General features: G+C 40.0%; 1 protein-coding gene across 1 annotated transcript in view; it reads left to right on the top strand.

Moving 5' to 3' along the window:
• The first annotated feature begins 247 nt into the window (after positions 1-247).
• ZBTB20 (zinc finger and BTB domain containing 20) overlaps positions 248-27,418 on the top strand; it is a 608,278-nt gene continuing 581,107 nt past the window's right edge. Inside the window, exon 1 of the mRNA XM_084618031.1 lies at positions 248-396. The gene's annotated coding sequence lies outside the window, so the exon portion shown is untranslated. The remainder of the gene's footprint in view (positions 397-27,418) is intronic.

The following is a 27,418-nucleotide window of genomic DNA, read 5'->3' as shown; positions in this document are numbered from 1 at the left end:
ACAGTTTATTTGCCAGCAATCCTGATCTGCACTATATACCTTTTTTACACTGTCTCAGTCTGGCAGTATTGAACCTGTTGCTGCATTAGCCGAGTTGTATTTTGCTAGATAGGGGAAGGAGGGTTGTCTGCTGTCTGGTAGGAGGGCTTTGTCTGTGTGTGCCTTTCTCTCTCTCTCCCTCTCACACTGTCGCTTGCTCTCTCTCTCTCTCTCTCTCTCTCACTCACTCCCTTTCCCGTCTCTGTGGTTTGTAAGGTAGGTTGCAGTGTGTGTATATACACAACATCAAGAGCAGGAAAATGGACTCATTAGGGAGGCAGGCAGTCATTACCACTCACACTGTACTTCCAGGGAGACAGCGACTATGAGGAGACAAACTGAGGACTGGGAAACAAGGTAGGCCAGTCAACTTTTATAAAAAAAAAAAAATCCTGCTCCCCCCAGCCCCGTGACACTTCTTTATTCTTTCACCCCCACCCTCTCGATTTTTAATATAGAGATGTAAGTTTGTCAAACCCTTTTGCGAGCTTAAAATTTGGAACATCTATAGAAGGCCTTAGCCTTTACAAATGTTTTTTCTCCTTCTACTTATTTCAGGGTGTGCCCCCTTATGATTCACTTTAATTACTTTTTTTTTAACATCAATGAAGGAAACAAATATGTTTGTTTTCCAACACTAGTTCCAAGTAAATCAATATCTTTCACTCTTTTAAAACAGCCCTCTCCGTATGTCTGTGGGTCTCTGCTTTTTCTTTTCTGTTTATGCAGTTCCATCTGTCCGTCCATATATCATGTTCTCCTTATTTACTGCTAAATGGGTTTTTGTTAGTATTTGCCAATGAGTTTTAGCTGTATTGCCGGTGACCAGGTTTAACTGTGACTCTTGTTCTGTTTTATATTTACTATAAGTTTAAAGTCCATGTTTATTGTACATTAAATAAAAACAGAAAGCAGGTTCCACTCTTTCTGCCAGGATTTTTATTTTAAAAATTTTGGGTGGGGGGAGGGAGAAGGGGAGGTGAATTTAATTATCGTACATGTACTTTTCCCTGATGGATTTTTTAAAGCATTTATTTTAATTTTTTAACTCTTTATTTTACTTAAGAGGGAGTGGGAGATATATTCAAACTTTTATGTTGCTGATTTAATGTAACATCATAGAGGCAGAACTCGGTTAATATGAATTCAAACTTTCTAAGAGGGAGTTTGTATCTTTGATTGCCCTCCCCCCTTTATACATGGTTGTGCTTGTGTTTCAGTATGTGTATTTGGAGGGGGGAGGTAGATATCCTTTTACAGTGGAAACAATTTATGAAATCTTTTGAGCCATTTTGTCTAGAAACAGTAACTATTTATTTACCATATTTTCATTCCATAAATAACCTTTGTATATGTTATTTCAAACACAGAGTGTGTCTGTGGATTAATTATTATTATTTTTCTGGGTTTGTGTTGCGTTTCATAGCCCATTTAACATTGCTGAGTTTTTCAGGCTAGCCTTATCATGGGTTCTAAAGGCTGGTTAAACAGATCATTCGAAATGGGCTTTTTATCTGAGCTCTTGTCAGTGCTGTCGGAGGGTAAAACTGCTACTCTATTGGTAAAAAAAAAATTAAGACAGATAGTGAGTGGACCTGAGTTATATAAAACATTCTGGAGAATCCATGAGTAATTATAGAAAATGGACGCTGATCAGTGGAGATCTCTTGACAATAACAATCACCTTTTTAAATAGCAAATTATTTAATAGTAAGAGGCAGACTATTTAAAAAAAAATCTATTAGGCCTTTCCGATAACACATGTCCATAAAGCAATATTCCTAGCCCACTTGGGATTGTACAGGAGATTCTTCAACACATTACCAGGGTTCAAATCTTGTGAAATGTTTATTAAAAATTCACTGTTTCAGGACAGTAGACAACTTTTGGTACCAACAGGTTTATGTTTTGTATTTTTACATCCTGTATCTTGTAACTCTCTCATCTCAACAAAAGTGACTCCGCACTGGACAAACCAAGTCAGTTTAAATCCAAAACAGCAAATAATCAACTGGCTGTGTAGATACAGAACCCATTCACTGTGTCTTATTAGTTTTTTTTCCAGGGCCTAAGTGGAACTTTACAGTGGCTTTCTGTAGGATTTTGTCAAGATTTGGTAGTCCATCTGTTAGTTCAGGAATGAAATTTAGTGTTTTCCACTCCCTTTCCTGCCTCTTTTTAACTCAGGCTACTAATTAACATTTGGTCGACAAACTTTAACTCTTTTTATTGCTACAAAATACATGTCACTGTAGTAAAATACCCCCCCCCCCAATCTCAAACCTTGAAACTCTGATTTGAGCATATAGGGAGCTGAAGTATTTCCGAAAATTAAGGACTCTCAAATGGGGGAACATTTGATGCCATTTTTGGAGGGTTAACCTGGAGGGATGGAGCTGGAATATTAGCATTCTCTCTGCCCCCCCCCCCCATGAAGTACTGTATGTGTATGCATTTCTAGACACCCATCACTTTCTTTTGAACCAATACAGGTGTGTATGATCTCTTTCAGCACTGATTTCTATCTGTGTGAGTTTTTGTGAAACTGATGTTGGGACTCCTTAATATATGATTAACAGAAATCATGGTCCTATCCCAACTCTTCCAAATAACTTTAAAAAAGATTACAAAATATCAATTAATTTTATGTAAACCCCAGGAAAAAAGAATTGCCTAGTGAGAGAAGCAGAATGTATGAAACATTTTTTATCATCCAGCAGGAAGAAAAAAAATTTAAATCCTTTTAAAAAAATTTAATACTTTGCCATTAAAATGATTTAATTCTCTGTGAAACCAAAGTATTTTCTATCAAAAGGCTCAGCTCTGTCTATGGCACAAAGTCTATTTGCAATGTGTATACAAAAGCAAAGGGGAGAGTGTGCCTAAGTAAACTTAAAACCAGCATATGATGCTGTAGTTGGAACTCCAAAAGCCAAAAGTCTTTTGGCACAGGGGTGTATAACAGAGTTGGAAGACCTGACATTAGCCAACCTCAGGTTCTTGTGGGGTCTACATGTTCCAATCCTACCAGCCCTTTCAGTCTAACAGAGTAGAACCCCGCCTTGTTGAGTGGGTCTCAGTATGCTTTATTTTAGTGTTGGAGCAGACAGTTATCTAACACACCCACATGAGGAAGTACTCTGGAGCAGTTATTTCATGCTTTGCCATGCCCTGTAGCTAATGCAGTTTTGGACTGGATGGTGTGTGTGTATGCCTCTTTAACTCCTGTGAGATCAAAGTGAGTGCTGGATTTTTTAACAGGGCCAAAATATGGGGATACCAGATAGTTAAACCCAAATGCCAAATAAATACCAAGTCTAATTATTTTTAGTACTTTTTTAGGAGGAGAGATACATATCAATTTTGTTTATTTTGATATACACAGTTGTTGTAATTTCCTGAGTTGGATATATCATAATAGTAAATATTACTCAGTTTTCCTATTTCCACATTTTCTCCATAGGCCCAGCTTACTCATAAGGGAACATCTGCAGAACATGTTTAAAAATGTATTATCATTTGTATAAAACTGAGATTTAAATGGAGAATGAGATCCCTGCTATAGAATTCTGTAGGATGGTTTAAAAATCCCATAGATAGGAACTCATATTCTGTTAGATTTTATAGGTTTTAAATGTCATTTCAGGAAACTCCTGCTTAATTTCTACAGCCCGTATTGTGCCATTAGTTTTTAAGCAAAAATATATCAAAAAGGGGTTTTGTTTATTAACTGACGGCATGATATGTCCCTATATAATCCAATTTGTTTCATTCCTATATCATTTTATAGGTCTTTTCCACAATGATGTGTTGGGGAAGATGGCTACTGTTGCGAGGAGTTTACAGATGTGAAAGGGAAATTAATAACTCAAATCTAGCTTCAAGTTATTTAGATATTTGGGGGGGAAAAAACTTTGACAAAACCTAAGACCCATAGAAGTGGTTCAGAATTCTTTTAAACATTCCATTGGGAACAGTTGTTTTTAAAACAACCTATTGTTCCCTCTGCAGGGTTTGCAACTCAAACTTTGCAGCACTGAGAAACTGATGGTAAACTAAAGTGAAACTGACTTCATTGATTTGCTGTCTGGCTCAAGAAAATTCAGAAAATAAACAAACAGCATCAACAGTATAAAATTGGATTTTTAATATTCTTTCTCCTCTAATAATCCAGGGTTTTATTGGTACTTTTTAACTAAGGTCTAAATCGTGAGGATCTTATGAAATGTTTACTCAATTTTAGCTCAGGCATGCTCTTGTTGATTTATGAAGTTTTGAGTAAGGGGTGAATAAAGTTTGAGTAAAGAGGATTTGCCCCAATTTGGTTTTTTTAAGTCGACACTATCCCTTGTATTCCTGTTCATTATTTATCTAATTTTAATTTTAATGCTTAGTCCTATAGTAATTATCAAATTCTCCTTTTAGTAGAAATGGGGCTCTTCATAACGATGACTAATTATGTATGTTTGATTTTCTGCGTATACAGGACCTGATAGTACAGTCTTCCCATGTACACTGTGTATATTGCAGTCACTTCAATGGATGTTCTATTTGTATAGGGTTTGCAGGAATGGGCTCATAAGAAAGAACTGAAACATTTGTGGCTAGCAGGGATATGGGTATGTGCTTGTCCCATGGTCTGTGGGCCAGCAGGGACTGAGAGTATTATGGAGTCAGTTTGTCACATAGCTCTTCTATGGCCAGTGTAGGATCAGTGTTGATAGACAGCAGGGGGTAGGAATGGGCGGTACATCCAGCTTTCATCAGGGAAGGCTATCTGACTTGGAGCATTTGAGAGTCCTGGATGGAAAACTGGGGTAATGGCAGAAGACTATGCTGAAAAAGAAAACAGTTACTCTCTGACAGCCCTTTGTATGTATTATATGAAATAAACATGGGACTCTCAATCCAGTTCCTAATGGGCAGATGTCTGTATTACAAAGTCAAATCACAAAAGCCATTGGCACTAGGTGGCAGTGTGAAAAGAAAGGGGAAGGACTAAATGGGCACAAAGACAGAACTCTCATGAAGTGGTTCCCTCACCGTCAGGAATAAGCCATGTCATCAGCATAATGTGAAGAAGATTTTATTGCTGCTGCCTGTCTTATACCTGTTCTGTGACTGTCAATCTGGCATTATTCAGCAACTGTGTGTGTGTGTGTGTGTGTGTGTGTGTAGCTAGATAGGCAGACAGATAGATATGTTAAGAACAGTCCTGCCTAATTCAAACATTGGCACAACTTATAGGGCTTGATTTTCTAGTGTCTTGTACCTTGTGTCATTATTTACACCTGTGCAAAATGAGTGCAAAATATTACCACTGGTGTTTGTGAGTGAGAAGAAAATTATGCTTTGGTAGCATTTTATACCTAATTTGCACAAGTATAAATGACAGTGCAAGGTCCCAGGAAGTGGCAAAGCATGTTCATTTTGTCCCTTCCTCGATGTCCCAGCCAGAATTAAATTAGTGGTTATCTAATTTTGTATTTTCAAAGTAGTGAGTTTGGTAAACTCAGCAGTGAAGAAGAAAGAAAACCTGAATGGTAGGCTGTGAATCTGCATGCAACACACTGTATAGTTCCTATAGAAACTTTTGGAGTACTGAAGTATTACCATCCTATAAATTACATAAAGATCATCTGAAAATGTAATGCTCACACAATAAATTTGCTTTGAAACTGTGGCACTGCTACTAATGCAAGGGTGGTCTGCCCTTTGATCCTGAGGGCAATTCATCATGGGAAATTACCTGCACTCTACTAGAATACTTTTACAGTAAAGTAGTTGCTTTCTAGTCACTTGGTTCCAAGGTGTTTAGTGGCTGGGAATGTGATCAGTCCCATGGAAATATGAACATGGAGTGGGAAAAGTGCTTTGTGGGACCTCACTGTGATCCTTCCAATTGACTGAAAGAAAGTTAATTATAGATGTGTGCCTCAGGGAGTCCTATGTCATTCTCCTTGGCTGGGTAGATGGTGACCATGATGCAGGAATTTGACGATAATGGTTAAGGGGGAATCTTTGAGACTCCAACAGGGATGCTGAGAATCCAGGTAGGAAGTGAGGTAGGGATTGAAAACATATCCATAGGCATGCTTTGTGTGTGTGTGTGTGTGGGGGGGGGTTAATATTTGGCGGTGTGAAGGTCTTTTTTGTTACCTATACCTTAGCCCCAGTTTTTTTCCGTGTTCTTTATTTTAATCTTCTCTTTCAAAGATACTGTTTAAGCACCAAATTGTCCCTTCTGCTCACAGATGAAGGTTACATAAACCCAACAGATCCCTGCTTGGAAATTGGGTTCTGTACTGTTGCTGTGGTACCCATCTCCCCTTCTCTATAACCCTTAGAGTCTCTGGCTCCACCTGTTACACTCCACTGTGTTGGCCCCTAAACTCCTAACAATTTGGTAGATTACTGAATTACAAGAATTGGAGGTGGACGGAATGCTGAGAATTAGAAAACAGATGATTGTTTAGATACCAGGACAAATTGTTTAATTGCTCTTGTGCTCCCTCTGCTGGTTCTATGTCGAACTAACAAATCCTATCCTTGGAGTCATGCCCAAGCCCTCTGTGAGGGTGCAGTACAAAATGGGATGTTAAATAAGTTGATTTCAAGCTGTTTTGAAATGGACAACATTGGTAGAGGAAAAAAAGCTTCATATGAAGAATATGAAAAGCAGTGGATCCTAGAAAAAGTATTTTACATCATTGTTCTTTTAACATTTGAAACATGCTAACCTGTGATTCTTCCGTCTACCCTTGCTTTGTCATGCTTCTGTGGGACAGGAGTCTTTCTCTGTGTCATTTCCCAAAGTCTGAATTTCTCCCTATTGTTGCTGCTATCACTAAGTTATTTCCTACATGAGGGCTCTATAGAAAAATATTCTTACTGGTGCAACCATTATTTTCAGCTGAGCTACTGGCAGTAGTGGTGGAAACCTTAGTGTAGATAAGGCTCTGGCAGCCCTTAGTATTTTTACAGCTGCATCAGTTAAATCTGCTTCTCTGCTGAGTACAGCTCTGCTCATCTCATCCTGTTCCATGGCCTGGAAAGCTTCTGTTCTTGTTTAGGGTTCTCTTTAGCCTCTTTTCTCATTGTGATGCCTCCTAATTTGTTTTTTAAGATATAGACTTGTTTGTTTAATGAACTCCCTTCTTAATAGGGACATTTGCTTCCCACTTCATATGTTTTTCACATCCATCACTTCCCACCTTCATAGTATCAAAGGTTTCTGAATGTTAGAGAAGACTGAGTCCTGTATAAAACCCAGGTCTGATTGTAGATTCCCCTGGAAAATCTGGAATGTACTGAAGACTTCTGAAGGGGTGATGAGGTCATACAAGATCCTGCTGCCTTTCCCACCTAAGCAGAGTATCGTGATAAAAAGGTTTCAGAGTAACAGCCGTGTTAGTCTGTATTCGCAAAAAGAAAAGGAGTACTTGTGGCACCTTAGAGACTAACCAATTTATTTGAACATAAGCTTTCGTGAGCTACAGCTTATGCTCAAATAAATTGGTTAGTCTCTAAGGTGCCACAAGTACTCCTTTTCTTTTCGTGATAAAAAGCCTTCTCTCACAGCTAACTGACTTTAGTGGGGGTTAACTGTAGAGTTTCTTCAGGACTGGGCCCAAATTGTTAGTCCAGACTTATGGAAGTTTTTGTGGGTGCAAGTCTCATGCTTCCCTTAAAAGTGACTGCTTGGTTGCTCATTGGTTGGAGTGACCCAACCCACATAAAAATCTCATTGTTACTGAATAATTTGAATCTTTTTGGCCAGAGCCCACTTCCTAGACCCCATCCATTTTTGAAGGGTCAGAAAATAAAAAGAAAACACTCAAACTCAAAACTTCTCCTTGTGGGTTCCCCCCCTTTTTTGGGAGGCCTCCAGCATCATCCTCTTTTATTTCCTTTTCCCAGGCTCCACTTCATAGTCACCCACCTGTCTGGGCCAGAGATGTAAGAAATTGACCTCCTTGTAGGCAGTCTCAGCAGAGATGTCATGAAGTGAATTGGCCATTGAGAACTGAAGCTACTCTCTGACCCCTGACATGAGGTCAGACATGAGGAACAGTAGCAGGGAATGGTGTGGCGGTAGCTTGCCCTACTGCTGGACCTGCTTTGGGGTTAAACAGAGAATTCGGTGCCCAGGAACATCAATCCGGTCTCTTTCACTAGCACTAAACTAACAAGTACGAAGTTGTCACTGACTCACGGACAAACTGTTTGAATTCCAAGAAGTTTATTTCGTAATTTCCCCCAGCATTTCATAAAAATGCTGCTTTTTTTTCTTCTCCCAATGACTGCCAAGTTTTGAAAGCTTCAAACTTGCTCCATTTGGAGAGGATTTAAAAAGATACTGACATTTTCTAAACAAGTTGGTTCTTTCTGAGCTGTACAGACAGACTTCAAACCATTTGTCTACGAAGCCAATCCAGCATGCCCTGAAACATTTCATTGCTGTGAAAGTAACTGCTCCTAGATGGTTCAAGTGTTTTCACAGTATGGTCAGCTAAACTGCACTAAATATTGAAGAAAAAACCAATCGAAGAGAAAAATCACACCTTTCCCCTGTTGTAGGGTTTTGCTAAGCATCTCCAGAAATTAAGACTTCCCTCTCACAGAGGGTTGTATACCTGTGTCATTGGCCTCCTTTTTATGGCACAGAGCCTGCAAATTAAAACTTTGCTCAGCCTTTTCTAGACAATTTTCTTTACTTGCATGCAAGGAGAAAAATGAAGGGTTTTTTTTTGGTCAGCGCAAAACCACAGTTCAGAGTGCAAAGCTGTAATGAGATTATAATGCTACAGCTGGGGTGTATGGGTAAGTAACTTTCTAATAAACACATCCATGGCATGTGGAGTCAGGAGGCTTGGTGTTTATTCCCAGTTTTGTCACTAATTCCCTATGTAATTCTGAGCAAGTCACTTTCCTCTAAGTGCCTCATTTACTCATCTGTGAAATGGGGATAAGAGTGTTTACCAAACTTTGGGAGGGTGCTCTGAGACCAATGAAGAAGCATTGGGTATAATTTTATTATGATAAGCACTTTTTACCCTCAGACTTGGGCCTCACAACACCTCCCCAAAGGTGCATAGCAACCTTTCCTTCCTTACTTCAGTGGGTTTTCTTTGGTCTTTTGATCTAGTTATTGAGCACTTAGGCTTTTCCAATGTGATTTCAGAAAAGGGCTGGCAGCACAGATTTCATTTGGTCTCTGTCTATAGCTGCCTCAAGTAAAAGAAGCTGTGTTTTGTTTTATTTTGTTTTTTTAATAGATTAAATTGTTTATTTTTACTTTATTAGACAAAGGCCCAGTCTACCCGTGAGTTTTAACTATGTTCGGCAGAGCCACCCTGACACACACACACACAAGATATATGTATATAAAATATGATTCATGCTAGAAAGGCTCTCATAACATTCCAAATCCCAGTGTCACCTGGGCCTTAGTAGTGTTCTAAAATGGTTCACAAACCCATGTGATAGATTGGGTCTGGATGTAGGCTATACCATATAATGTCTTGGTGTCTCTTATAACATAGTTAGGCCCTGACTACACTAAGATTTGAAAAAAACCAACCATTAGGATGGTAGACTGTGGTTCTGGTTAGACTGCTTCAAACTCCAATGTGATAGTTTCTATTTAAAGAGCTTTTGGGGCAGAGAATATATAGCTCATAGAAAATGAAAGCTTAGTCAGGCTTCTGCCATTTGTGGATCTGGGGGAAAACCTACAGCAAGCATTGCTTGCTGGCATCATAGGACATCGTTTGCTCCATAGTTAAAGTTGCAACTGATTTCCCCTCCAATCCACAAAGACAGTCAGATCAGTCTCAAAATTTCTAGTTTAGTTGGGGGTTCAACTAGAATTTTTCAGGGAGATTTGCAGTGAATTGGATGCAAGGTTCCTCAGATATGACACCCTAAAAATAAAGGCATTAGACCCAGTTCCAAAATTCTTCTAACTTTTCTTTCCCACTTCTTAGGGAAAAAACAAAACAAAAAAGAGATAAAACTAACTTTATGGGAGTTCCTGTCAGAGCTAGTGCGCAGGACCAACATTTAGTTGATGGAAGTCTGATTAAAAAAATTATTAAAATCCGATTTGGTAATGTGACCAGGGAACACCGGCTGCAACATGGGAAAAGTATACAAATAGGGCAGGATAGGGGAAGGGTTTGGGAAGAATGTGAGCACTAAGAAGGAATGAAAGCTGAGATGCATGCGGTGGGGAAGAGCTGTGTAAAGAAGATGAGGACAAAAAGCCTGAACTTAATGCAACAAGAGGGGGATAATTTGGTCACAGTGGCAGGAAACATAATTCTACCAGCAGTATTTGATATAAACAGCAGTGGAGTGAGGAGGGATGAGGGCATAACTTTTTCCTTCTATCGCATGGGTAGTGAACTGGACTCATATTCTAACAAATTCAGAGGACTGTGGCCCAAATCCTCAAACCTATTTAGGCACTTAACGCCCACTGATATGGGTCCTATTTTGCCCTGTGTTGCATCAGTATAAAACGGAGTGATTCTGTGGAAGTCGATGGGGTTACAGTGTGCTAACTGAAAGCAGAATATGGCCCTATGTTTCTGTGCTAGAAGCTGAAGTTTGGATTTACTTCAAGCAGAAAAGACCACACATGAGATTCTATAAGTGATTCCTATCGAGCAGCCAGTTTCCTTTAGGATGCTGCTGCTGAGTGTGACACCTTCACTACCTTAGATATCGTTTCTCTAGTGGAAGCATATGTAGGTGTAATATCAAGCTTCTTACCAGATCTTTCTTTGAGATCTTACCTAATGAGGACACCCTTTCAAACAGATCTGTGCTTAGGATTTCCTGAGAACTCTGAGGCAGATTTTTGAGGGGGCTTGCTTCCAGCTTCTTACTTGACAGTCAGAGAAGAACTGTTCATCCTCAGCCAGATTACATGCTGGGGAAACTTGCAAAAGTATTAAAGTCCACAAGAGAGAGCTTTTCTGTGTCAGTCCATATAGGTTCAAGTCAGTGATGCTGGAACTAGAGCTGCTGGGGGTGCGGTGCACACACTGGCTTGAAGTGGTTTCCATCATATATAGGGTTTACAGGTTTGTTCAATTGCTTTCAGCACCCCTACTATAAAAATTATTCCAACACCACTGATTCGAGTTGTATAATAGTCAGTCTTCATTTTGTAGCATCAGAATAAGACCATGATCCTAATATGATTCTTTTTGTTGTTCTTGCCAAAGGATCACGTCAGGTTCACCTAAGTTTCACCTGACCCTTTTAGTTAAAGGAGCAACACAGGCACTTCAAAATGGAGAGCAATTATCAATGGAGTACAGCCAGAGAAGGGAATGACCATGGAGAATATCTGGGCAGTTTAACCAGAGGCAGCTAATGATAACAACAGTTTTGCTTTCCATTTCTGTAGAAACTCTTGTCCAAATACCTTGCGCATCACTTTACAAAATTAATGAATTTAGCCTCATATCATCCTGAGGAGATAAGACAATATTGTTATCCCCATTTTGCAAATGGGGAAACTCAGGCAAAAAGAGAGGACTTGAATCATCCACTATTACATAGAGAGTCAGTGGCAGAGTCTGGGATAGAAGCTTAATAATCTGACTCAGAGCCCCTGACTTAGCCACAAGATCATTCTTCTGCATTTCCTTCCCAGCGTATTGAAATAAAAGATAAGGCTTGGAAAAGCAAAATCCATCTCCCCTGCACAAGGGAAGCTCAGATTAGCCTAATTCTCATTTACACTAAGGCCTCTTTACACTACTCTGGCAATGTAAAGGGGGGGTCCCAGTGACTGTAAATTACACTTGTATCCACTTTAGGGCCCCTTTACATTGCCAGGGTGAGATAAAAGAGCTCTAGTGTAACTGAAAATTCAGCCAAATGTGTCTAAGGATTTGCTAACATGTCAACAAATTCTCTCTTCTACTAGCAGTTCGAATAAAAAACAAAATGATTCTTAGGGTTTCTTTGTTTGCTTGTTTTATTATTTTTTAAGTGCCATCCTGGCCTAGTTAGCATAACTTCAAAGACTTGTAAAAAATTATCCAGTTGGCTTTTCCACACTTGTAGATGCCCCTCTGAGCTCCAGCGATAGTACTAACTCAGTTCAGTCAAGAAGGAGATGTTAGACAGCTGGACCGTTCTGGTACCTGTTTCTTGTGCAGTGATATCCACAGCGGGAAAGTGTGACTGGCTGGGGTGGCTAGTGGTGTTGCCTGCTTCAGTGAAATGAAAAAAGTCACCAAAGGAACACAAAGGCTCCTATGTGTGAGGTAAGTGGTATATTAAACTTTTGGACTATTCTCCACAGCTAGGTAGATATAACTGCCATTAACCTCAATGGGAGTTACAAGCACATCGGGAGAAAATAAACCCTAAGGGTTTTCTGGACAGGGATATTTAGAGAAGATTGTTAGTTGTCTGTTTAAATCATCAATGGAGTCTAAGCATGTGCAAGTAATACTGGAGGGCACACAAGTGCTGGACTGTGCAGGGATGCATTTCTGCTGATACATCTGTCATTGAGAATAAACATTATGGTAGACTGAATTGCTGATACATTCAACCTGAAAACTGGAACTTGTAAGTGATAAGGCTGTACAATAGATTGTTGCACTTACCTCTCTGTTACTTGAGATTCGGGTTCAAATCTCAACTCTTTCAAGCTTGCAAATAAGTTTGTTGTTTCTGTCCTAGTCTCTAATTAATATCTGTCCACTTCTCAAAACCAGTCTGACTCTCTGTCAGTTGATGCTCAGGACAAGTCCAGGGCTGAAGAACAATAGGATTTTTCATTGGCCAGCGCAAGTAATACTTTTTTTCTTGAGCACCAAATTCAGCTAGTGTGGTGTGTTTATACGGGCAAAGATTGGAATGCTCAAAAAGGGTTTTCATTTATCAGAGACATATGGGACTCACCATCACTGGATATATTTGAGAGACACTATAACAAAGAACACTCCTCAGGCATGTCTCACATTTCAAGGATAGGAGGGCAATCTGGATAAATGTCTTTTCTAGGAAATTGATGAACCAGCTTTCTCATATGTATTCTCTAATTTCAGTAATCCTTAAGAAGCTAATAAAAGCCAGGAGGGAGTCAATAAAACCTCATGTTTTTAGCCTCCAGAAGGACACAAAAGTCTGTGGATCTCAGGGCTGGTCCAGATGCCATGTGCACACCTCTTCTGCATTTTCATTTTGTCTGGGCCTGTTGTTTCTGTGTGCTGCTATGATATGACTTTGGACTGGCACAGTCTGATAACATGGCTACAACAGAGTAAGGGTCTGGACTTGCTGGGAAGAATTCTGACTTGACAGAATGTAGAAGATAAATCACAGTCTCTCTATATTGTAGAGCTAGTAAATATATATTTGCTTTTCTCCTGTATGGAATTTTCCCCAGTTTCTTTCTCATTTATGCATAGTGATCTGTTTGAAGATGGCTCCAATGGGCTCTGAAATCCGGTTGGTCCTGTTGATGATCATTGGGGCAATGGTGATCCCATGAGATATGTTTCTATACATAATTGCAATCATATCCTTCTGGTCTTTAGGGCTTTTAAGATTATTATCCAATGTTAAGTTGTAAACTCTTAGAGGCAGGGACTGTCTTGTGTTTGTGCAGCAGTTAGCACCATGGGGTCTGTACCACGTAAGTGTCTCTGGGTGCTACTGTAATAAAATTACCAACTTTTATAAAGTTGGCAACTTCTTACTAGATAAACATCTCAATTTTGTCTTCAAAGTATTGCTTGCAGAAAAGCTCTTCTGAATTTGTGTAGCAGATTTATTACAGAGGTACCTCTGTCTTGCTCTGTGTAATGTGTTTATGGGATGCTTGGCATTCCTTGCCTATCTTGCCTGCAGAGCCCAGTCCAGTAGGCCTTTTCAGAGGCCACTTATTGGATTCCCCATACCCAAACAGTGATGGTACCAGTCCCCATGTAACCTTTAGCCCAGTGGATAAGGCACTCACCCAGGTTTTGGGAGACCCAGGCTGCCTTCTGCAGACTCCCTTCTGCAGACAAATAATTGAACTTGAGCCTCTCAAGAGAGTGCCCTACCCTCTGGGCTGTGAGGTTTGTTTTTCTCAGGCTCTCGTGTTGGAGCCGTTTCACTTTGTATAAGTAAATATTCACTGGATCAGGGAGGATGGAACCTGGGCCTCCCATCTCCCCAGTGAGTGCCCTAACAAGTAGGCTTGTTGCCCTCCCTCTGGCCAAGATGCCCTCCCTCTGGCCCAGAGTTACATCTATAACTTGATAGGGCCTAGTTCTCCACATGCATTGTATAGGCAGCCTAGGCCCTTAGTTCAGGGATGTGGATTACACTAGGCACCTAAAAATTAGGAATTGCTAAATCCCCCTGTGGATCTAATCCTAAAGAATGAAGCAGTATCTGGTGATTTAAAGCACGCAGGTGGGAGTTCTGAAATCTACTCTTCTTTATATTGAACTTAGAGAGCGAAACTATAGGCGGGGAAGGATTGTCTTGAGGAAGAAGTGCAGAACTGTGCATCAGAAGATCTGTGTTCTTTTTCTGGGCTCTGTCCCAGACTTCCTGATTGATCTTGGGCAAATCACTTCACCTCTGTGTGCTTAGTCTTCCAGCTACAAAATGGGGGTTATGATAATCTGAAAGGTGTGTTGAAGCTTAATTAATACATGTAAAGTGCTTTGAGTTTCTTGGATGGAAGGCACTACAGAGGGGCAAGCATTATTACCACATTCAACTTCTTATAACTTAAAGGAAAAATTATTAAAACCACTTGCATTGCTTTGTCTCTCAAAGCTATGCTTGATTTGTGAATTTCTTCAACAAGCCAGTCCATACCATCTCTAAATTTCTGCACAATGTTCTCTTTTAGAGCTTTAATCATTTCCTTCCTTTGGTGTTGTGCATGGTGAGATCATTCAAAAATGGCAGGTATGGTGAGTGGCAGTGAAACAAAAGAGTTAGATCCTAAGGTATATACTTGTTCCAAGCATGGATCTCCCACTGAAGTCAATGGGAGTTCTGCTTTCCAGAAGGAGGGTAAGAGCTTGGTCCTTCCGAACAGCATAGGAGAAGTGGTTGGGATGACACTGGTGTTGAGGAAGGGTATACAGTTGTAGGGACAACAAGTGGGTGTCCAGCTGGAATCTCTGGGTGATTAAAGGGTCTGTAGATGAAAGGCTAACCTCCAGGTGGTGGAAGAACGTGGTTTTGGCTATACGGGGGGATGTATGTGTAAGGTATGTGATTTATATTTTACCTACGAAGGATAGAGGGTGGATTCAGGAGGAAGTGATTTGCAGGGACAACATGGGTGAATAATAAAGTAGATGGCTGCAAAGAGTGAAGAAGAACATGAAACTGGGAGATAAGAGGATGGTGTAGTTCTGCAGATTTTACTGTCTAGATGCTTGTATTTATTCTTGAGTTTCTGTGGCAGAGCTGAATAGCTGTATGTAATATTCTCAGTATAAACAGAATCCATAAATAGTTTTGTAGGGAGTCAAGATTTTATTTTTCTTGTGAGGTTGGACCTTCTGTGACTTTTTTTGCTCTGCCATTTTTTTTTCTCATTTTACTGGTGGGATAAAGTTTATATTGCTTAGCCCAATTTCAGATATACATATTTTAATAGATTTTCATCTCTTTCTCTGTCGCTTTGTTTATTTGTCTCCGTCTATCTCTCTGTGTGCCTGCTGCTTGTCTGCTTGCCAGTTTTTTCTTTGTCTCTATCACTTTATCATTGAACCCATCTGTGTAGAAAATGGGATATTTGGCTGTCTGGTATTTTTTTTTATATTTGTTTTGTTTCATACCTCAGACTTAGGAGGATAAAACTCACACTCCTGGGGGTGTCAGGCGTTCCAGCTCTTGCATTTAGGAGGAGTCATGATGCTTTTTGCATCTGTTTGTCTGTCCATCTGTCTGCCAGCCTATAATAAGCTGTGCAGTGAGACAGCAGTTTACTATCTGTGTGTGTGTGAAATTAGCTAATTGGTGTTAGCAGCAATATTTTCACATGTTTTATAAGCAAAGTGCAGCAAGGTATATAAATGTAGATATGATCCAGACACACACACACACACGCACGCACGCAAGCCTGTCGCTGCTCATGCATAGACGCTCAGAAGTAATTAATGTTAATAAGATTTTAATGTGCTTGTGAGATCATAATGAGGAGAAATGAATGCTCTGATTAGAAAAAGGTAACTGTGTGTGTTTTGGCTCAGAACAAGATTTCCTATTTTTTTTTATAAACCTCAATTTCAGAACTTGTTTGTGATTGCATCAATCGGTTTTTATTTTCAAATTAGAGGTCTGTTTAGCCATTTGAATGATTAGCCAAATAAACTGGTAAAACCCTGATCATAAGGAACGGTGCAGATCTTTTTTTCTTTACAAAGCAGTGCTAGTGTACTGCTGGGCTCCATCATCCTTTCAGCATTACATTTTAGTTGTTGTTGCTGCCTTTAAAGCCCCATCAGAAACTGCTTCCAGAGCCAGTGCTCATTTTTACAATCGTAGATGTTACCTATATGATTCTGGGATGAATAATCAACCACTAAAAGTATTGTGCCAAGACACGTTCCTGTCCATCAGTAATGGTGACTCCTTAGAGTCCAGATGATCACAAGATAGCTTGATAATGTGTTTTCAGATAATTATTTTCCTTTAAAACTAAAATAAAAAATCTATTATTTTTTCCTTCCAATTGTAAGAGGTTGGAGACTATTTGCAGGAATATATCACAAGGTAAGCTGATCTTTCATCATGGACTCAAATGCTGTACAGTCACCAGTCACACACTCCAGTCTGGCTAAAATCCAGATGGACGCTAGGGGTCCTTCTCTCCAGCAAATCATGTGAAAATGTGGTCTACCAGGTTTTAATTTTATTTGCATTATAATTAGTATTGTTATTTATTTTTAGCAATAACATGTGATAAAATATCGAAGAGTTTTTGCTCTGTAGTATTACCCAAAACCTCAAAAATGATTGGTGTAATTATTGCTAAATTTAAAAATTAAATAATTTTATGTTTATTTTTGAAAGCATCTTTTTAATTAAAAACACAAGTAAAAGTCTAGCTAGATTACAGTGCATTTCATTTGCAACAGCGCTCACTTCCTTCTGTGACATGTGGCAAGTTGCTTAAACAAGATTTGTGTTGTAGAGGGGCATTAGGCGTAGCTCTGAATTCAGGAAACGAAGGTTTACTTCCAGAAGATGTTCAGATACCACGATGGTAGGTGCAGTATAAGAATAGAACCATAATAATGTCATGACAGTTTCCAGCCCCTGATGAATCAAGTGCAGTAGAGCTAGATATAGCTTTGACATGACTTGCAATCTCAGAAGATGAACTGACGCAGCCTTTATTTATAATGAATGAATTTATTCTGGGGATAGAAAACACCAGGCATTCTGTATAACCCCTAATATCCTTCTAAACACCTTCCAGCCAACTGCTCTTAGGGAAATTACCTCCAGATTATTATGGGGAACAAGGTTCAGACTTCTTAGCCAATAAAAATAATAATATAGAAACTTTTATCCTGCATGTGCTCCCCCCCCCCACACACACACTTTCCAAAAAGCTGAAGAAGTAGAAACCTAGGCTAAGCCACTAAGGACGCTAGAGCAGGGCAATAGAACATTGTAATTGTGTTAAGCACCTATATTTACATAAATAAAATACTATTCAATTGTTCTCTGTAATCTTCTGGACACTGGTTAGAAGGAAACCCCCTTCCTTTAAAATCACAGATCTTAGTTACAGCTCTAGATAATTTTATTAACAGCTTTGAAAAACTGAAAAAAATATTATTCTCCAGCTTGTTTCATCTGTTGCTTTTTTGCATTGCCTATTTCCACTTATTTCCTGTACACTAATTCTGCCATTTCCCAAGACTGGTTTACAGGATGTCAGAGAGTGAGAGTGGGAACAAAGTAATGGCAAACTCCAACAAAGCCAGCTATTGATCTCGGTGCATGAAGTGGCTAAATAATGCAGGGACCTTCTTTTTAATTTCTTTTTTAATAAACTTGTATTTAGGGATCCCTTTAATGCTCTAAGCTTCAGGGTTGAGAGATCTGAGCTCTCTTGAGCTGAGCCACTGGTTCAAAATCTGTCTGAATCAACTCAGCTTATCGTCCTTCTAAGAAGCAAATAAACACTTCCATTCAGTTCTCTGTACGCGGGTACTTTGAACAAGACAGTGAAACTCAAGCGTCTCCCTACTATTGAAGGGAAATTAAAGATCCTACTGCACTCTTATTAGAATTTTCCCTGCTGTCCTTAGACACCATCATTTTACTGAGCAGCTGCTGGGTGTTAGCCCCAGAGACGGCTTCATTTCACTGATACTAATTGCATATGTAGTCTGAAGTGCTTGGGGATAAAAGGTGCCATAGAGAAAGGTACTATATATTTGCAACAGATTAGAATCTTTTAAAGAAATGTAAATATCTTCATAAATTCAAAATTTGGTGACTTTAAAAAGAAGGTGAGCGGAAATACATCTCATGGGCTGAATTGTTCCTTTTGGGTCTCTTGGGTGCAACACTGCCAAACGAAGCTGATGTGGTAAGGTGTATATGAAGGATGGAGAAAGAAGTGATTGTTTACTTGAGTATAGTGGGACCATTGACAGTGACAGGCCAACCTGAGTGAAACAAATTTTCTCTTAAAGGGATCCAAACTTCTTGTGAAAAGGGGATCTGATGATTGTTTGTTCAGGTTGTGACCTATACAGTGTAGATGTGTATTGTCACTGCTTTTGCTGTCTCAGTTATATTACATTTATTAAAGATGAGTTTATTTCTAAGTGTACATATAAAATTAAAACCACATTAATTAATTAAAGTTTAAGATTGATAATTGACTGTGATTTAAGGAGTCAATGAAATCTTTATCCGAAGAATGCAAGTCTCATTTAGAGCACCCTCTTGAGCAAAACCATCTGCAAATAGATGGGCCTAGAGCAGTGATGGGCAACCTGTAGCCCATCAGGATAATCCGCTGGCAGGCCGTCAGACAGTTTGTTTACATTTGCCCACAGCTCCCAGTGGCCACAGTTCGCTTTTTCCGGCCAATGGGAGCTGCGGGAAGCGGCACGGGCCACAGGGATGTGCTGGCCACTGCTTCCCGCAGCTCCTATCGGCCGGGTATGGCAAACCGCTGGGAATCATCAGATCTGCCACTGGGAACTGCAGGCAGCCGTGCAAATGTAACCAAACTGTCTGGCGGCCCGCCAGTGGATTACCCTGATGGGCTGTGTGTGGCCTGTGGGCCGCGGGTTGCCCACCACTGGCCTGGAGCATGCCTGGAAGGTCAACATTCTCTAGTTCTGTCAGACCAGTGGATGAAGCAAGTGGTAGAGCTGAAGGTCCTTGACCGGAAACAGTTACCCATTAGCCCCAAAAACATTTAGAATTGGAGATGTTAGTTTTAGTGGCTTGGCTGATCTCAATTCCCTTGGTCCAACATGAAGACAGAGGCAGTCTAAGACCAAGACTATATAAGCCAAGATTCTTAAAAATGGGTGGCTAGAATTAGGAACTGAAATATGGATGTAAAAGCCTAAATAAGGGGCCCAATTTTTAAAATGCCCCTTGAAGTCAATAGGAGCTGCTGGGTATTCAGAACCTTTGAACATCAGGAGCCTAAATATGGACTTAGAAGCCTAACTTTAGGAACCCATTTTTGAAAATCTTAGTCCTAAATTGTTAGGTAAAAAACAGTGTACTACACTGTATCTGGTAACTTACTAAAAGCCAGTGCAGGCTGCAGAACACAGGTGTCAGGTACTTCCTGAAAGCAACACCATTAAGTAAGTAGGCAACCACATTCTGCGGTAGCTGGAGCTTTTGCATGATCTTCAGGAACAGCCACTGTGTACAGCGCTTTGTACTAATCTTATCTAGGAGTGACAGCATGGATAACTGTAGGAAGATAGGAATTGGTGAACTGAATAAGGCAGAAAGTCCATCTAGTTTAGTATCCTGCCTCCAACCATGACCAGAATCAGATGCTTCAAAAGAAGATACAAGAATATATTTAATGGACAATTATGAAATAACCTGCTTGTGGGGGAAATTGCTTCCCACCCCCTGTAAGAGAGTAGCTGGCTTTTTTTGATGAACAATCAAGGTATATATCCCTTACATAATTAGGATTCTATCTAATGTAATTGCAGGTGTTCTTATTATTAATCTAAGTGTCTAATCTTTTTTAGGATTCTGCTAAGCTTTAAGTCATATTATACTTTGGGGCAGTGACAGTGAGTTCCACAGATTAATTCCACATACAAAAGACAAGGGCCAATTTTTCCAAATGTTTATGTTTGGAGGCTGGGGCAGATGCTTGAAAATTTGAGGTGAATATTCAAAGTAGTATATGAATGCACAGACCCCAACCCTTGATAGAATTGCCTTGATAGGATTCAGGTATGTAATTCACCACTCTGTAAATATAGTCCCTGGGCTCCCAGCTCTTGTGTACACGGCCATTAGCAGAATGCCACTGTAAACAAGATTGCCAGTATTCATCAGGAAAAATCCATTAAATACACAATATATGGTATATATGCAATCACTCGTGTAACACTTGCCTATGCTTATAGGTAGCACAGCTGGAAAGCAATCAGGCTGTATAAGAAGAGTATCTGAACAACATTGTTTAATACTCAATTAAATGTGATGTGATAGGGAAAATAAATGCTATGATAATCATCCGTTGAAAAAATTCTACAGCATTTAAGACCTGCTCTGGTTCCCCACTGAAGTAAAAGGTTTTGCCATTGACTTTAATAAGAGCAGTATCAGGCCTTTTTACATATGTCTTTGTGGCTAGTGAGGACAGAAGAGAAGAATGGCCTTATAGCTAAAGCACCAACAAGGGAATTGTCAGAGCTGGGTTCTAGTCCTGGCTCAGCTGTGGTGTTTCCTTGAGCAAGTCACTTCACATTTCCTACCTCAGTTCACCTATGTATAAAATGGGATTGATACTCCCCTCCCTCACAGTTTAATTAATGGGCAGCTCTTTGAAGATCCTCAGAGGGGAGGCATTACAGAAAAGTGGAGTGTTACTAAATGCTGGCTTAGAAAATTACTGACTTCTTTATAGTCTTTTCTATGATACTTGCTACAGTATCATCTGAGCACCTCACAGACATTAGTGAAAAACCTAGGTGTGAATAAAGGCTAGCTGAGGCCAAGGCCCAACAACTGCCTTTCTGCTTTCCCCCCAAACCTAGCAGTCGAATCCCATCCAACTACCCTGGACAGACTAGTGCTTGTACATTCTGTCCTAATAGGCCAACAAGACTGGCCTGATTTTTTTTCGTCTCTGACTATGTCTTCAGCCCTCTCCTTCCTTCATAATCTGATCTGATTTAAGGATTTGAGATTCATCATGGGAGGGAAACATCATCTTTTCGTGAGTCCTAATTTTATTCTAATAGTAGAAGGCTCACAAGCAGTAATCAAGTATGATGTTTTTTGACTACTGCTGCTTGCTGTGGCTTCCTGCTAGAAATGGCTAGGTGTTTGAGGTGGAACGGCTCACCAGCTACTGGCCCCATGTCCCAAAGATCCACTGTTTTTCTCCTGAAATGATTTGCTTGTTTTAAAGCATCTGGTGCATACTCACAATTTAAGTAGGTATTTGACAATCCAGTGTAATGGAGCTATTTTGGAGGGTCATAAGAGGAGAGCCCTAAAACCCTGGAGTATGTCCACACTGCAGCTCAGAGCAAGCCTCCCAGCCCAGGTAGACAGACTTGTGATAGTGGGGCTCATGTTAGTGTGCTAAAAATAGCTTTGTGGACATTGTGTTACCGGCCGAGGCTCAGATTAGCTACCTGAGCTCAGATTCAGAAGGTAGGGTGGGCTTGAGCTCGGGTTGCCAACCCAAGAGTTCACCAGGGCCACAACAGCCACGCGGCTATCTTTAGTGCACTAGTGCAAGCCTCCCTGACACGAGTCTGTCTCCCCAGGCTTTGAGCCTCACTCCCAGCTGCAGTGTAGACATGCCCTCATTTATCTTGAGCTATATTTACAAAGAACATGCCCTAATGGGATTCAAACACAGTGGAGGAAGATCCCTTCTTGGGTTCTCAATAATGCAAAGTTTTAGCATATAAACTCGCTTCATCCTGCCTGGTGACTCTGGCCCTCCATACATAGCTGACATTCCTGCTACACCTATCTGAAGGATATTTTCATTATTCACATACACAAAGTAGGCACACAGCCACGTGAGTTTCCCTACATACAGTTTACAAAGTATTATTGCTAGTGTTTGGCTTTAAGGGGAAACCCCAACTTTTGTTTTTCAGTCCTGCAGTACTTGCTTTCAAAGAAAGAGATCCCAAACTTGTTTGCTCTTTAGTGGGTTTTTTTTTATTATTTGTTTTTTCCTCCTCAGGGGAATGCCTTGTATTCAAGTAGCCCAATCTTTGAGAAGTGTGGGTTTTTTAGTTTTGTTTTTGTTTTTTTATTTTGAGAAAGCATCCTTGAGTTCCTGCAATGTCCTGTTAATATTTTGGTGATAACTCTCTCCATTATTGGGGTTGTGATGGAGAAACCTTCATATTATTTGTTGGGCATGGCCGCCTTCTAGTATACAGTGTTATGCCATTGGTTCACTTTCTTTTGAGACCTTCTTTAAGCTACTTGCTCTCCAAGAGTGAAAATCCTTTTTGTGTGATATAGTCCAATAAACGGAATCATAGGTAAATACTATTCCACATTAACTGCCTCCCAGGGTGCAGTGAGGATTAATTAGTTAACATTTGCGCACTGCTTTGAAAATGTTAGATTCTTTATATGTGTTAAATATTGTGATTTATGTGAATTTTTTTTTATTTTGCACACATTTTTGGAGCAACGGTTGATGCAGACATCTGCCAAAGATAGATGATCCTGGACAAATTAGATAGTCATTTATGTTGTTGGGTATGGAGGGATGACCATTGCTATTTTTGCACTGCACAATAGTCTGCATCTCATCATGAACCCAGGAAAGGATACTCTCTTTCTCTCTCTCTCTCTCTGTACAGCATTAAGGAGACCACAGCACTGTACCATTCTGGCCACTTTGTAGCCAAAATGTTGTCAATAATTAGTTGGCAGAATTCACAGAAGAGCAACAGTAGTTAAGAGACTGGAGAGACTGAAATATGAACAAAGATTACAAGACTGTAATATGTACCATTTGGATTAAATGATGACTGTGGTATATAATAACTAGCTACATGGTGTAAAGCATTAAGACAAAAAAGGAATTATTTAAGGTGCTCCAATGGGGTAAAAGTAATGAGATAAAATTGAGTATAGAAAAATTTGAGTGAATATCAGAAAATCTTCTAGTAATGAGAAGTATTAGATATGTGGAATGGCTTTCAAAATATGTGGTGGAAACCTTTATAATTTCTTACAGCACCCAGCTCATGTTTAGAAAAGAAGGCACCATGACCTCCACCCCATCAATTTGTGGGCAACTGTCTGGAACACAACAGCTCTGAAGAACAAAACTAGAATTGAGAAAGCATTAAAGAATATACCATAAAAAGTAAAATATGGGATGGGCAAGATTATGGTAGATTTTTTTCCATCTCTAATTTCAGTGACTCACCATTTATATAGTTGGTAAAATCACATGGAGAAAAATGGCCATTTGGAAATACACTCTGTAAAGGTGTACATAGCCTGCTGTCCCAAATGGTTACAGCCCCCAATTAGATAACAGTTCCAATGTAATACAGTATTCTCAGTTTAATTTAGATGTAGTTAATCAGGAAACCTGCATGATTAGGACAAATCCCAGGGCACTGATTTAAACCTAAGGATATTTAACAGCCCTGACTGCTGCTTATTAGGGATGATGACTCTGCTTAATGGGGACACCTTTCCTTGTTCACTGAAACTTTTAACCCTTCATTAGTGTGATACAGGCAGAAAGAGTAAGATTTTTCCCCATCCCAGGTTTCTTCATATTAAATTGTTGTATACATATCAACTAAACATGCAGGACTGTGTTGCCAGCATTGCTACCACTGGCATAGAGCCGGCTCAGGCCCTATCCCTGTGCGGATTCTGCATTCGCTTAACTCCACAGGTTTCTCTAGTATCAAGATAGGCTCTGCAGCAACTTGGGCAATGATAGCACTGTTAATCCCATGTATGAGGGATTCTTTTTAATGGGATTGAATAATCATCCATTGGTCAGCCTGAAACACCCACATCTGGGTGATAGCCCCTTAGGCACCCCCTATTGGGGGCAGAAGAACGTTAAAGCTGAAGCAACTTAACTTAAGAAGATTCTATTGCATTGACATATGCAGGAGAAAGGAAACAAAACAATTCTCTATAGTAGACTAAATGAGAAACCAGGAACCACTCCCAACATCAATAATCCCTCCTTTCCTTTAAGCCACTGGAAGCTGAGCAGGAAATCACACCTTGATGAACCAAATACATACCATGGGCCACTGATCCAGAGGGCTTTGGTATGCTGACAGCATCTGGGTCTGTCTTGTAAATGCACTTGTCTGGGCTAAAACACAGGCCATTTAGTGGTGTGGAGGCCATTGGGGAAAGTTCTGATTGGGGCTAGATTTGAAATACGGTCAATTTTGCACGGGGGAGAATGTGTGTCCCGTGTGATCTGTGCATAGAGTATATAGTATCGTGGCGTATGACCCAGCCAGTCCTCACCCACCCTGAACAATACTTTTAAAGTTGCATTTTACAAGAAAGCTAGCTATTTGCCTCCATCTCAAAAGAATAAGTCTCTCACTGGTTGAAAATGTTGGGCTCTCTGCCCCGGTTATTCTCTCAGGGAGTGTCTTTTCCATCGTTGCTGGCACAGCCCTCTGGCACGCATGGCCAGCTGCAGGCTAAACCCTGTAAAATAAGAATTCTTTTATCCCTTTGTCTGCTGCATTTAATTTTCTGAGTTTGGATGATCCTCTTCTGCAACATCAGGCATTGTTAGTTTTAAAAGGCAGCCTGGATGCCCCAGAGCAAGTGTTGCAGAGAAAGATACAAGGTTTTCGGGCTAGTTCCTCTGTGCTGTGTTGCTATAGATCATGTCACCTTGGTGGATAAACAGTCCAAAAATAAAAAGAGCAAATGATACAAGGAATCCAGTTATATTTTTATATCTCATTAGGTTTCACTCCTCCTTCCAGCCTCATTGGCAGAGGTACCAAGGGGAGTGTAAGTCTCCCATCCAAACAGGGGTGAGGTTGGCCTGCATTGGTTGTGTGGGTGGGACATTATTTTAGCTATAGATATGTATGGGAATTATATGGAAAGGAATTAGGATTTCCCTCCCCCCCCATCTCATTTGGGAATACCCTTCTTTTATTGTGAGTGTAGAGCACCTGTTGAGTTTAAGTTTGTTCTTGTAGTCCACCCAGGAGTTCTTTATTTAGGTACTCAGCTGTAAGAGTTGCTGTCATTAAATGTCTTTTCATAAAGAGGGTTTCTCAATGCTGCCATGAGCTGAAGGAATAGAGTACAGGTGAGTGAATGGTTTCTGGTAGGCTGAGCTTTCCTTAGATGGTGGTGGCAGGCAGGGAGAGAAGCTGTTTGACAAACTTGTGATTTTGCACTTACTGCATGTGTCTCACTGGTCAGGTCTGTTCACTCATCTCATGAATCCAGAGTGTTGACTGATATTGTCCATACTCTTCCCCTTGGTGACTAATAAGGTTATCTCTAATTGTCATTGGTGATTTTTTGAAGTCCCTGATTTTTGTTGAATAACCAAAATCTGGCTGGATGATTCTTCTGGGACTTGATTTGCTCAGTTTTCTCCACACAAGTATATAGTGCAGCTTGAGTCAAGAGAAGCACTGGCAGAGGGTGTTGCATTCCCACTGTTGTGGTGCATAAACCGTTCTCTTATATTGTGAAATTCCTATCCCAGGTGACCTTTTTTTTTCTCGCCTGGTGATAGAGTCATCCAACTGGATGACTTCAACATCTATGTGGACAGTGGCTCTTCTGGAGATTTTATGGCTTCAATGAATGATGGAGTCCTTTGACGGGTGGCTTCTTCCACCACATTCATGTGTGGGGGCACTCCAGTCTAGGTTATAGCCTGGGATACAAGATTGTTTGCACCTTAACCTTGATCCAGTGATCATTTCCTCTGGTTTAAAGTTGGGGCTCACCTTTGGTCCTCTTGGGGTTGAGGACCAATCCTCTGAGTTCATCATGCAGATTAGTTTACCTGTGTCATCAGCCTTTGATACTGTTATCCGTTACATTTTGCTCTTCAGAGCTGCTATATTTCAGATGATTGTTTAGGAAGTGATAGAATGGGGGCTATTGTGCCTCTTTTTATAGACATGATCTTGGTGCTGTAGGAATTGTGTTTCACACTTGTGGCCTCTAGTTAGGATCTATATGTAGTTATTTATACCACCCTTGTTCTGGGGAGCATGCGGTAAAGGGCATGACTCGCAAGTGTGGCTCTGTGATGGTAATGATATTTGGAAAACACCAGTTACGGGTAAGTAACCTATTTTTTCTGTATTTCAATCACATAGCAATGCATGTTGCTCTTAGTGCTGAGAAAATGAACACCAATAAGTAGGAGGTGACTGGATTTTTCCCCCCTTCCATTGGGCCTGAGCACAGAGTAGATCAGGAGTAAATATTGATTAAGTTGCACTCAACAGCTGTAGAGGAGCATGTGACTGCTCTAAAGCCATTCTTTTCAGCAGGTGTTGCCATTATGACAGGGTGTCCCAGGAAGGTTGTAGAGTGTGATGGCCACAGTGAGAAGGTTAAAGTTCTCCACAGAGAAAGAATATAACTTCAGTATGTACAAACAATGACTACTGGTTTCCAATGAGAACACCAATGTTTTTGCTGCTTAGTTTTTGATCCTTTGTACATAATATAAAGTTCCTCTGTGAAAAACAAAACACAAAACTCCCCAAAATATCCTAACTTCTTCCTTCCAAGTAATCTATATTGTTATTCTTGAACTAATTATAAAATAACAAAATTCTACTCAGTGTAGCTCATGCATTTCCATGGAATGTCCTTAACTATTCACTGACTCATTGCCTATTCATCTATAGCTAATATTAAAGCACTTTTGTTGTGGTTTTCTAAAGTATGGAGGTTATGTGAGTCAGATGCAGTTTAGAATGAAGATTATATTTAAATAATCAAAAACATGACTTGCCAAACAATATACTAAAAAGAGGAGAAAAATAGCATCTACTGCTTAAATATGAAGTACAGTACCTTTTAAAAGTTAAAAACAATAAGTAAGTAAAAACAAAAAAAGTTATGTAAACCAAAGGGTTTAGCAGACATCCTTTTACCTTCTTCAAGG

This window comes from Lepidochelys olivacea (assembly GCF_965140295.1).
Source record: "Lepidochelys olivacea isolate rLepOli2 genome assembly, chromosome: 1".
NCBI lineage: Eukaryota > Metazoa > Chordata > Testudines > Cheloniidae > Lepidochelys > Lepidochelys olivacea.
The sequence above is the reverse complement of the archived record's forward strand: the minus strand, read 5'-3'. Positions and strand labels throughout refer to the sequence as shown.